Genomic DNA, 12,994 nt, shown 5'->3' with positions numbered 1-12,994 from the left:
ATGTTAACTTATTTGAAAAGTAAAATCACAAAAATACTGAACTCAAAAGGAAAATCAAATCGGAAAGTCCCTAATCACATGGCAAAATCAATTGACAAAACACATAACGAATGGACAAGAACTGTCGTATTCCTGAATTGGTACAGAAAATGGTGGATTGAACCTGGTTTTTTATAGCGCTAAACCTCTCACTTGTACGTTTAATGCACTACATTATTTTTACCAATCCATGTCTTGAACATTTATAAAGATGAGACAACACCGTATTGTGATGATATTGTAGAAAAAAACAATTGTAACATAGCCAAATACGACCAACAATCGAAGATTTTGCCTTGAGAATTACAAGAGTCACTAGGGAAGTGGAATTACTATCTACCAGCAGCACGGTGTTCACCTTTCGTTTTGAATGTGGATCGTGCTATTTAACATGTTTAATATTTATGTTTGTTTTTAGCTCACCTGGCCCGAAGGGCCAAGTGAGCTTTTCTTATCATTTTGCGTCCGTCGTCGTCGTCTGTTAACTTTTACAAAAATCTTCTCCTCTGAAACTACTGGGTCTAATTAAACCAAACTTGTCCACAATCATCATTGGGGTTTCTAGTTTAAAAAATGTGTTCAGTGACCCGGCCAACCAACCAAGATGGCCGCCATGGCTAAAAGTAGAACATAGGGGTAAAATGTAGATTTTGGCTTATAACTCTGAAACCAAAGCATTAAGGGGCAAATCTGACATGGTATAAAGTTGTGTATACGGTCAAGATCTATCTCCCCTGAAATTTTCAGATGAATCAGACAACTGCTTGTTGGGTTGCTGCCCCTGAATTGGACATTTTAAGGAAATTTTGCATTTTTTGGTTATTATCTTGAATATTATTATAGATTGAGATAAACTGTAAACAGCAATAATTTTCAGCAAAGTAAGATCTAAAAATAAGTCAACATGACCAAAATGGTCAGTTTACTATTTCAAGAGTTATTGCTCTTTAGAGTAAATTTTTAACAATTTTCATTAATTTGGTAAATTTTTGTAAATTTTTACAAAATGTTTCCTTCTGTATCTAAAGAGCCAAGTTTATCATAGATAGAGAAAATTGTGAGTAGCAAATATGTTCAGTACAGTAAGATCTACAAACACATCAACATCACCAAAACACAATTTTCCATCTGTGTCCTTTGTTTAATATGCACATAGACCAAGGTGAGCGACACAGGCTCTTTAGAGCCTCTAGTTTTGTGATCTCATTTTTCCGTTTTTGTTTTAAACAACTTTCTGTAAGGAAAACGTATTTATTACTCGAGTGGGAATTTCATAATGCAATAACTTTACCAAACCAACAGGTGCACTATGCACAGGCACTTGTCTCAGAAATTTTTTTTCCTATATACCTTAATGTGTTATATTAAGTATATAGGAACAATTTTTTTCTGAGACAAGTGCCTGTGGCACTATGTTATTACCGAAAAGATATATATATATTATATATATATACCGACACCAATAGATAGAAATATGACATACCTTACACAATGCTTATACAAAGTATACACAGTAAACCGAATGTGTGCCTGAAATCATTATATTAACAGCTGTTGGAACATGATGTCATTTTTATTGTATGATTTTGTCAATATGAAGAATGTCGAGTTCAATATTCAAAACGATGTATCTGATTTATACATATAAAAGTTATTTATTATATCGAGTAACCTGAACAATACACATGTCCTTCATACTATTATATAGCACTCAGATATATATTTATTTACGGAACAGTTATACACAATCGATACTAAAAAATAAAAACGTGTACTGATATGTGACAAGTGTTTCATGTTTTAGAAATCCGATATATGTCTGGTGAACAAATTAAAACCTTGAAGTTCAACTCTCCCTATAATTAATGATAGTATAGTTAGCAAAAATTATTTATGTACAAATTCCGTTTATCATTATATGTTCTCTTTTCGTCAATAATCCAGTTGTGTAATTTTAAAACACGCAGGAATATGACAAGATGTATAAGTACAGAAGCATTTATAAATACATCAGTAAAAAAGTTTAAATCTAAACGGAATGTTCCTAAGCAGGTCGCTAAATGAAAAGCTCAAACATATCATACGAATACATAACAACTGTCATACTCCTAACATTTTCTAAAACTACATAACTGGATTATTGAGAGGACCCATAATGACAAACGAAATTTGCACTAAACTAATTAAGCTAATGAGTTGCTAAAAGAATAGACACAACAGGATAATAATTCGTGATGATGACCGTAAACCTTAATATGTAGTGTCTATTATACTCGTTCGTCCTCATACAAATGCTTTAGCAGTTTTCGTGTAAAACGTACATTCTTGTTAAGGGGTCTGTATAGTTCAAAATTCGTGTTTTTTTTTAAAACCTGTGTTTCTATATTGTAAACAGTCAAACTGACCATGAATTTGTTACGATTAGATTATATTAACTTGCATATATATATCTGATATTGTACAAAACAAAGGGGGATATTCAAACTCATATAAACTGACAACACGATGGCTTACAACATACAAATAGACAAACCACAGAACCCCACCACTGCTCCACATGTTGCACCCGTTGTGTTTCGCATACTAGTAAAAACCCGGTAATAAGTCTAATTCGGTAAGTCACATTCGTGAAAAATGAAAAGAAATTATAGTTACGACATTACGATAGTATGCACATATTTGCTATCTTCTTTGACACGAATATTTCATAACGGTCAACTAACTCGTGATGGCGTCCGTAAAATATTCGAAAAGATGATTTCAACTTCACCATTTAGAACTCTTTGTTTAACAGGTCGGGGACCCTAACTTATATGAAATGCATGAATAAGCAGAAATTAGCATACTTATGTCCTCGCACATGTAATTGCCTATTTACATGTGACGCATTTTTTTACCTGGGTTTTTGACCAATCCACTAAATGAGTAACAATGCATGATGGACTACTACTTGTTTACAATCAACCAAGAGCACGTGTTATTTACTGAAATAGAACAAATTTTTTCGTGCAATTCGGGATTACCATTTTCGCTTAGTTTTTCATTTTAAGAATCCACATTTCTAGTTCGTGATATAAAGTATTCGTCCAATGCTCAGATTAATGAGAAGTAGTTTCTATGCGAAGAAACAAGTGACGTTTGAATAACCCGATATATAGCCATTAGTATGTTTGATGATGACACTGATATGTGTTTCCTCCCAAAAAGATAAAACTGGCCTTCGAAAGCACAAATGTAAGGTTCATGAATTTATTGAACTGTATTCATATATTCACATTATACATGTATATATATATATACCGAAAATAACATTAATTATTGGCAACGCTGAATGGTTCAATATTTGTTGAAAAATAGAGAAAATACAAAACATAAGTCTATTGAAATGCAGAATATCAATTCAATTCAATTTAACTTTAAATAAAGATTGATTTTTCAAATATCAATTAAATACATTAGAAACATTAATTTATACAAAGCTATATACAAGCTATAAGAACACGATTATCTCCCTTTCTGAATATTACAATTCTTAACATTTCTCAAATCAAAATATGAACACAAGAGAAAGTCTTCAAAGTAAACAACATTTGTAATACATATGAATAATCAATAATGTTTCAATTAGAAGTATCAAAAATTAACTAAACAAAATCATAATATCAATCAAGGGCACATAATTACAATTCAATCTACATACCCAAAATAAGGAAATTGTAGACAATTTTCACTGCAATAATATCTTCATTTAGTAGGAAAACACATAGATCTACCTGTGAACAATATTGACTTTATCAGAACCTTTAATATTTAAAATGTAGAACACATCTTTCATAGTATAGATATTTCTCAACAATGCCTTTCAATTAGTTCAATGAAACTTTACTTTAAATTCAAATGATTATACATAATTTCAAAACAATATTTGCATTTGCAAAACTTCAGATAAAAATATAGAATGTTATTTACATGTACATAGTTTTGTTCTTTTTGTATTTCAAAAAACTTTTATTTTTAAATACCTTTAAATCATATGTGGACAAAATAATCACACTGAATCATAAATATGTTTTGATGAAATATATAAATGCTCATATAAAAATTATCTTTTCTCTCTTTTTTGCCAATTTTATTTAATTTCCAAATTTCACTTCAATTGTTGAACTCTATACAAAGATAGACAACTCAAAGATGTCTAATGTAATATTTGACATGTTACAAAACTTCAATTGTTGAACTATATACAAATATAGACAACTCAAAGATTTCTAATGTAATATTTGACACGTTACAAAACTTCATACAAAGAGAAATAACTAAAACAATTCTAATGTCATTTTTGATATGTTACAAATGTATTCGTCCACCAGACAGCAACGAGACAACAGTGAAAAACACAATTACCCATAAGACAAACTTACTAGTGTAAACTTAGCCGTTGATAACAGCCGGTGCTAATATTCATGCGGACAGCAACTTTCGTATAGATAGTCAGAAACACATATGGGATCCTCGAATTTTGTGTACGTAAAAAAAACCGTATATTTGGTTTACAATTATGAAATATCATTCACATACATGACAGTGTTAACAAAATCATAAATTGTTGACTTTTGCCTTATCTCAGTATTTGGGACTTTCAAACAGTCCCCTTTGTTCTGAAGGAAGTGAAGCAAGCAACTGTAGTTTCATATTATTTTCGTCTTTGCAAAGTTTTTTAACGGACTCGGACATTTGCCAACTTTAATACATTTTGTAAAATCTTTAATGATGTTATCCATGTTTATGTGCGACAAGGTCGGAAATTTTATATTTTTTGTGAAAATTGCAGCGTTGGATCTAAACCTATTATATTAACTATATTATTATTTATTGGATATATTTCTTCTCCTTTTATATACAAAATTAGGTCGTTGTTTTTTGTTGTTGTTTGGATTGTTTTACACAAATAATTGTTTGTCCCTTTATAGCTGTCTTTCAGCATTGAGCCAATGCTTGCTTACTTTACTAGATTTTGTCTTGCATGGAAATGTGTGTCATTTGGCACTCATTACAACAGGTAATATGGCACCCACTATGTTTCAGAGGATATAAACAATTTTTTTGCAAATAAGTCAATAGGATAGCACTTAATTAACGATAAAAATACCTCTGAGGTATATTTTGGGAAAAAATAGCAACAGATTGACTTTAACGATCAGTGAAATTATACAAACTAAAATGTATGTTATTTATGTTATATGTTCGCTTTTTAGTGTGAGCTTAGGCTCAGCGTTTAAGACCGTACCTAGACTTTTAATTGATTACTTTTATAAATTGTGACTTGGATGGAGAGTTGTCTCATTGACACTCATACTATATAAGCTTTTTACCGTACCCGCTTTTTAAACTCTTATTGTTTAACATTACTGAATATTATGATGTTCTAACTGTTAGTTCAGGTTCTGATAAAAAGTTTACAATCCAGTCCAGATAGAAGTGTTTCAGTGCCAGTTTTCGTGTTTTTTAGGAGGCATAAGTGTTTTTGGAATGACATAATATAGGTTTAAAAGAGCTTATTTTTTTTCTATACTGGACAGTGGTCACTTCATCTGGAATGTCACTGTTTTACGCCGTGACATTATTGCACAGATACAATGCATAACAATAAAAAACAACTTGTTCAACTACTTTTACAAGGCGAGAAAGAAAGTGAAGCCCGTAAACATTTTTTTTTAATCTGAGCAAGCAAATCAAAGATTATGTTATATATTTTACATATATAAACATATTCGCAGAACAAACATTTCTATTTTTAGTATCCCATACAATATTGTTCACAGTTTTCCCACTAATTCCAAATGTTTTCAAGTGGTCGCAAACTTGTAGTAGCCCACAATGCATTGTAGTTCATTGAGTGTATCGGTCAGTTTTTCAAGGCAATATTGGCCATTGTTTGGGAAATTACTATGTAAATATGATCTGACGTCAGAAAATCTAGAGTTATAACCTGTTTAATAGCTTCATTGTGAGCAGCAAACCCTCTATCAAGGAAATCATGATAAGGGAATATCGTTTCAAGTTGGAAATATAGACTACGTAAAAAGGTGATGCTGGAATCTTGCTATACAGAAATGGAAAGTTCACAATTAGGAAGCTGAAAGCATCTATTTTGTAGTTAAGTTTTTACATGGACAACTGTATTGTCGTTCAGCCGTATATAACACATAACCGTTGTTTACTCTTAATTATAGATTACCAAATGTGATAGTTTATTTAATGTTATAAACAAATATTGAAGTTTGGATTCACCATTAGAACCGTAAACCATCTTCTTGTTCACTATTTGTCTTATACATCGTTTAGCATTCATCCATTTGCCTCACGAGTTGGAATATTCAACAGTTGTTTTATGTAATAGTATAACGACTGGAAATTAAATGAAAACAGGATTTATAGGTTCTTTAATTTTTAACCCAATAAGTCAGTTGACGAAGAGATGTGGTCATTTGACAGTGAGCATGCACAAGTTCCGAAATCGCATCTATACACTGTCTTGGGAAAATAGCAGGCGTGTGCGCACTCTTCGTCTTCCATGGTGTAGCATGCTAGAATATAATATAGTGATTAGTCATAATTAATAGGCTGTGATTTGGTTTGTTTTATATCAAGAAAATGTACAATTTAACACAATTCAATTGGTTATCGTATGATCTTACCTTCGTTGTTTAGCAATACACAGTTATTGTATGAGGCCATTTTATTGAGTATACATACATCAGTTCATGTTCATACGAGGAATGCAAAGGGCGATTAATGCCTACACACTTTGACTTTAGCATGGGTTTGTGTGTCTTTTACAACAATTATATTGAAGGATTAAAAACAATCCAATTCTTTGTATGTTGACTTTTGCTTAGTAGGAGGTCGGCGGTTCTGTTATTCCTTTGTTTTCCTCTAAAATTGATGTGTTCATGTAGAAATGTACGGTTTGAGGTTCGGTTGACACCAAATCGTCACGACACAAGAGATAATTTCGACCTTCAAATTGTCAACTTTCTTAACTTTGTAGATATATTCAATAAACCATCGTATGCCATCACTTTTGGGATAACCAAGATGCATTCCTTTATGGTGAATAAGGTGTGTTCTTTTGGTATACTTAAGATGTATTATCAGTCGGAATTTATCACAGAAAATTTAATGATATTAATACTTTGATCTCAAATTGTATACGTAAAACGGACTGTCACAATCACAAGCTAATAAGTGTATTTCAATTCATAATGATACATATGTTACTTTGTAAGGAAAACTTGAAATGGATAGTATATGCATCAACTTACTTTTCCCTGGTAACCAACACTGACAAACATTAGCGTGGTCATTGCATTGTAGAATGTCATAATGATGGCATCTTGTATGTTTACATTCTGATTTGAAATGACTACAGTATTCACCACTCACTACAATAGTTAAACATCCTCCAGTAAATGATATCCTGAACATTTTTATTAGATTCAGTTAAACAATGTTACAAACGAGCCTGGCTGATATACAATGCTGACAAAAGACTATGCTGACATTCTCAAACCGAAACATCCTGCATGCTCATGTACTATCAACAAGCATTACGTAGTGAGATTGTTAAACACTTTTATTGTTGCGCTTCTCTTTGTATGATGGATGTATGTGCTTTTGAATATTTAAGGGTTGCTTGACACCGCTTGACACCGCATCCGTGATAGCTATGACAGATTGTACGTGGTAACAATGCCTTGGCGAAGTTTTTATTACCTAAGTTGATATGAGTTTAATCTGATAAATTTTGTCGTGCTATCGACGTCTATTTTTGATTTATGCGCGTATATGTTCCTCAAATAACAAAAGGAAAAGACATGTTTAGTAGTCTTTCGCATGTTTAGTCATGCTGCTGTGGTTATCTCGTCGACTAAATGCATTTCTATCATAAATTTGGTATTGTTTGCATATTTTAAAAGTTTATTATAACTTATGTGGTGTAGCTGCAAATAAGAAGTTCCTGTAGTTGTTTTATCTTTCACACAATTCGAGAGAAGAATATTTTAAGAGGACAATCTTTTTTATTTACCCTAACATTCTTAAATTAATGAGTTGCATTCTTAAATGGGTGAGTTCCATTCTTAAATGGGTGCGTTCCATTCTTAAATGGGTGAGTTTGTCCTCCTATCATTGAACAACTTAACTGTTTGTTGGTTGTATATATAATTATCAATGGTACCAGGATTATAATTTAGTTCGCCAGTCTACATAAGACTCACCAGTGACGCTTATATCACAAAGATTAAATAGCCAAACAAGTACATAGCTTCATAACTTTTTTTGAGGATCCTAAATTCCAAAATGTTGTGCCAAATACGACTAAGGTGATCTATGTCTGGGATAAGAAAATCCTTAGTTAGTTTTTCGAAAAATTCAACGTTTTGTAAACAGAAAATTTACAAAAATAACCACATTATTGATACTTATGTCAACACCGAAGTGTTGACTACTGGGCTGGTGATACCCTCGGGTACGTAACGTTCTCCAGCAGTTAAATTATTAACGTAGTTGTCTTGATCCGTATTGTTTATATCTCATCCATACTCGTATTTTAAATACAAATTTGATCTTTGGCTAATACCTTAATTTATACATTGAATGTACCCCAACACAATAATCGATGTTTGTAAAGTCTATTCTCAACACTCATGGTGTTAATTGTAAGAGTTCATTTGAAAAGTTCGCAATAGCCCTTTCTTCTTGCATCTATCTTGGTACCTTTTATATTTTGGAAGTCAATTTGCATTGAAGGAATTTGATTATGCTCATTTCCCAATAATAGAACCAAAACCAATATCAGGTTTTAACCGACATTTCAGTCTCCAGTTTGTTTAAAAGTTTTTGCTGTTTAAAATCCGTTCTAGCATACCGATTAGCAGAAATTTCCATAAAATAGAACGAACAAAACGAGTTCCTTCTTTCTTTCCATTATAAGAAAGTAATATTTACCAACTATCACAATAAGAAAAGACAGGGATATTCTATACATTTATGTGCGTGTTAAAACAGTGCATGTGAAAACACAGCCGGTCTACTTATAAGAATGACTCTACAAGCTGAGTTTATCTGTTTTATCTTATGCCATGACACCTGATCTAAATTTTAACTTTGTTTAGGCTTTAAGATTATACATATAATTACGATAATCAGACTATTTTATAAATATAAGATGTTTAAAACAAACACGTTGTTATCCTAGACAGTTTAATTTAGTATCCATTCGTTTGAACGAATGAAAATGAATGACTGGCAAAAATAACTAAAATACCTAATTACAGGAAAAATTTAAAACGTAAAGTTCGTTTTAAAATGGTATTATAGAAACATAGTTGTTATATTCTTATCTTGATCATTTTTTTTTTCAAATTTGTATTAAATGAATGAAAAGCAAATGTAAATAAGCAGGTTATTGTTTCAAAAATTCTCTTTTAACAAAAGTATTATAATAAAGATTTCAAAAACTGATTAAAGTCTACTGATCCTCATGATTCATTTTGCTATATTACTTACTACAGCACAAATGTAGAATTGCTCAATTTATGAAAATGCATGTGTTGCACGACTTAGCTCCGTTAAGGCGGTAAAACGATTTTGCTTGTTCATATCAGTATATAAATTTACAATGGTATAATGTTTGATAATATAGACATAGAAGTAACTTCTAGATTCCACAAATCAAATATAAGAAAAGATGAAATACAAAACAAAATAAAAATTATACTCTATGTTTTGTTTTTCATATCTATACATTATTTCAATCTACCTACTGCAAGAGAGATGAAAGATACAAAACGATATTCATATGCATGAGTCGAAAGTTTAACAATGATTTCTTATGCCAATAAATTATCTTCCTTCAAAATTAATAAATGAAAATACAAAACAATACAATATAAATTACAAAAAGGGACGTCCATAACATGCATAAATACTGACAAAACCAAAGGTTATAAACATGCAAAACGAGTGAAAAACAACTGTTATATTCCTAACTTTATTCAGTTCTGATAAGTGATTCATCTGCCTGCCCTATTTCTAAAAAATATAATAAGTTAACTAAAGATGATTGAATGTTGCTTAAACTTGGACAAATGTGATTTTGTAATATCAACGTTTTATCTAATTCCAACGATCTCCTTTTGATTACACATTTCTTTTTTTTAACTTTTGCTTTGAATTGATTCGTGAATCTGTATGGTTACTTGGACATTACTCCATCTGCACATAATCCGAGCTCTCATCGTTTTCAAATTGGAACTTTTCAACCGAATCATCAGTTAAAGTATCCAAAAAATTTGAAACTGTATCTGTTTCTTTACTGTTACTGATCGATTTGTACTCATCTGTATCAGTTTCCGATCTCAGACCTTGAATAGGAGCAAGAAACTCATCTCCCATGTCGTTGGTACAGGCATTTGACATCGTGGAATCTAATCCGTCTGAACACTTGAGGACAGATTTATACTCATGTAAATAATTGTCGGGAACAATTGGTAGATATGGATTCAAATAACCGGATCCCATCGTCTGTGTATCTGATTCCGATGAATCATCAATTCTATGAGTAGATGAATATTCATGAATATCTACTGAATGAATAATTGGTTGATACGGATTAAGATAGCTAGATCTTTCCCCTATCACATCTGACTTTGATGAAGTAGATTCGTGGTCACTTATTGGTGGATTAATTGACGCTGATGATTCTGAGTTACTGTCATTAGAAGTATTAGTATTTGCATCTTCATCAGCAGGTTGATACGGAGTCAGATAGTTGTTGCTATCAGGCTGAACATAACTGCCATTAGAATCGTTAACTGACACATTGTTTTCCTTAAGATTTACCATGACCATGTTATCTATCATATTTGATTCATTTATCTCTTCATATATCCCATCAATTTCCTCAAGAGGAGTTTCCTGTTGTAGAATCTGTGTTATATTGATCCTTTGTCTATTGCCAGTCTGATACCTCTTAAAGTTTCTGTAAATTCGTTTATAGCGGCGCTGGCACACACTGCACGTAAGTATTAAAATTGCAAATGAACCGGCACTGATTGAATAAATTATTATTTCTCTGTTATTTAAACCTGAAAATAGTCATTAAAAAAACAGTTACTGGCCTTAATACATAAATTTATCATGTATGCTAATACTGTAAAGATTTGAACTCATTCAAAGCAAAACATTCTATGATCTAGACCATATGAGTATTAAGACCATAGCCTGTGATCATGACCTAATCGTGAATTAAAAAGGAAATACTGACAAGTTATAATTGTATAATATAAGTTTTTTACATGGGTATTATCAACTTTCCATTACAATAAGTCGACATAGAGGCATCACATCCAGATATTTAAATGAACCTTTATAAAAAAAAGGCACAGCTGTTTTACTAACAGGTACTTAAACATTTTACTTAATTTTTATCTTTTTGAAATTTATTGTGTTTTTAGTAAATTCAAATGTCTTGAATTTTTCAAATTATTCTTAGTAATTTCATAAAATGTAGAAGGAATTGGGGAAAGTGTCAAAGAAACAAACACCCGACCAAAGAGCAGAAAGCCGGAAGGAGGCTGCAGCTGATCCTTTAACCAAAATTTTACGATATTGGACGTCACGCTTAACTCCAAAACATACCAATGAACTGAAATTAAAAAAAAACCAACATATTAGACTAATAAAGGAAGTAGACTCCCGAATTATTATATGCGCCATTTCTCTCATACATGGTTCAAATATCTTTTTGCAATACTTGAATATATGCATTTTGATAGACTTTACACTGTTGCTTTTGCATAGGTACTATTTCTGTACTTGAAATCAGTAGTACTGCAAATTTAAGTTTAATATTTAGTACTTTTTCTTCACTTTAAAATTATTGTAATATTTAGGTACCTTATTTTACGGTACTTGATTTGTATTTAAATTAGATTTCCAGTACTACACATGTTTGGTACTGAAATAGTACCTATGCAAAAAGTAGCTGTGGAGAATTAAAACTACCGTATCATAATAACGGTTTACTATTTACTTTTTGAAACAACATAATTTGTTTTTAACTATTTGATTTTCTTGCTTTGTCTCTTTTTTTATTATATATGAACTCTTTTCTTTCTTCTTTCTATTTTTACATTTTACAAAATGTATGTCTTGTTTCTCTATTTCATTACATTGGCACAGTAATTTATAATTAAGAATTGAATGCTTCTTTTTGTAACTTCATTGGGGTGTTAAAGCGTTGACCAAAGTACATTTTGTATGAAGCACGGAAGCGCTTCATTCTAAAAATGTGCGCACGGTCAACGCTTTTACAACCCTATGAAGTTACAAAAAGAAACATTCAATACTTATAATTACATTTCTTAGCTAGGATCATGAAAACACGAATTTTATCAGTTTTTTATTTAATTTACTTGTGCACTTTATTGTGGGACCTCGTGTTATCATAAATGAAAAGTTTTATTGAGTAATGCAATTGCTTAAGGAATAACATGTGATGTGCAGTTAGCCAATCAGAATAACATATTATAGTGAAACATACATCTAATGTAATTATTATATTATGCAGCATTGTTGGTGTATTCTGGTTACAATTTGAATTCTTCTCAGACATGGCAGGTGAGATCAGACATCTCAAAGATATTTTCACTTCACATATTTTAAGTACACAGCTGTATGGTTTTTTTTAATGTTTTTTTTATGCGCTTAAAAAATACATATTTTTGTTTTTTGAAATAGAAATATCACTTGAAAATGAGTAATAATAGTATAAAATTTCTCTCATTTGATATGGAAATTGAAGGAAAGAGAATGACCCTAATAACCTTATATGGTCCAAACAAAGATACACCAGATTTTTATATAAAACTGAGTGGAATGATAGAAACTT

The 12,994-nt window shown here is 31.2% G+C and overlaps 1 long non-coding RNA gene across 1 annotated transcript; it reads right to left on the bottom strand.

The window, feature by feature from the left end:
- Window positions 1-6,467: 6,467 nt before the first annotated feature.
- Window positions 6,468-9,184, bottom strand: LOC143084844 (uncharacterized). The gene is made up of 3 exons (XR_012981183.1): window positions 9,049-9,184; window positions 7,365-7,484; window positions 6,468-6,626 (listed from the first exon to the last, which is right to left on the bottom strand). It is a non-coding gene; the product is annotated as an uncharacterized LOC143084844 (long non-coding RNA).
- Window positions 9,185-12,994: the final 3,810 nt, after the last annotated feature.

The sequence above is a fragment of the Mytilus galloprovincialis genome, chromosome 8, assembly GCF_965363235.1.
Source record: "Mytilus galloprovincialis chromosome 8, xbMytGall1.hap1.1, whole genome shotgun sequence".
NCBI lineage: Eukaryota > Metazoa > Mollusca > Bivalvia > Mytilida > Mytilidae > Mytilus > Mytilus galloprovincialis.
Note: the sequence above shows the minus strand (reverse complement) of the source record. Positions and strands in the feature narration are given on the sequence as shown.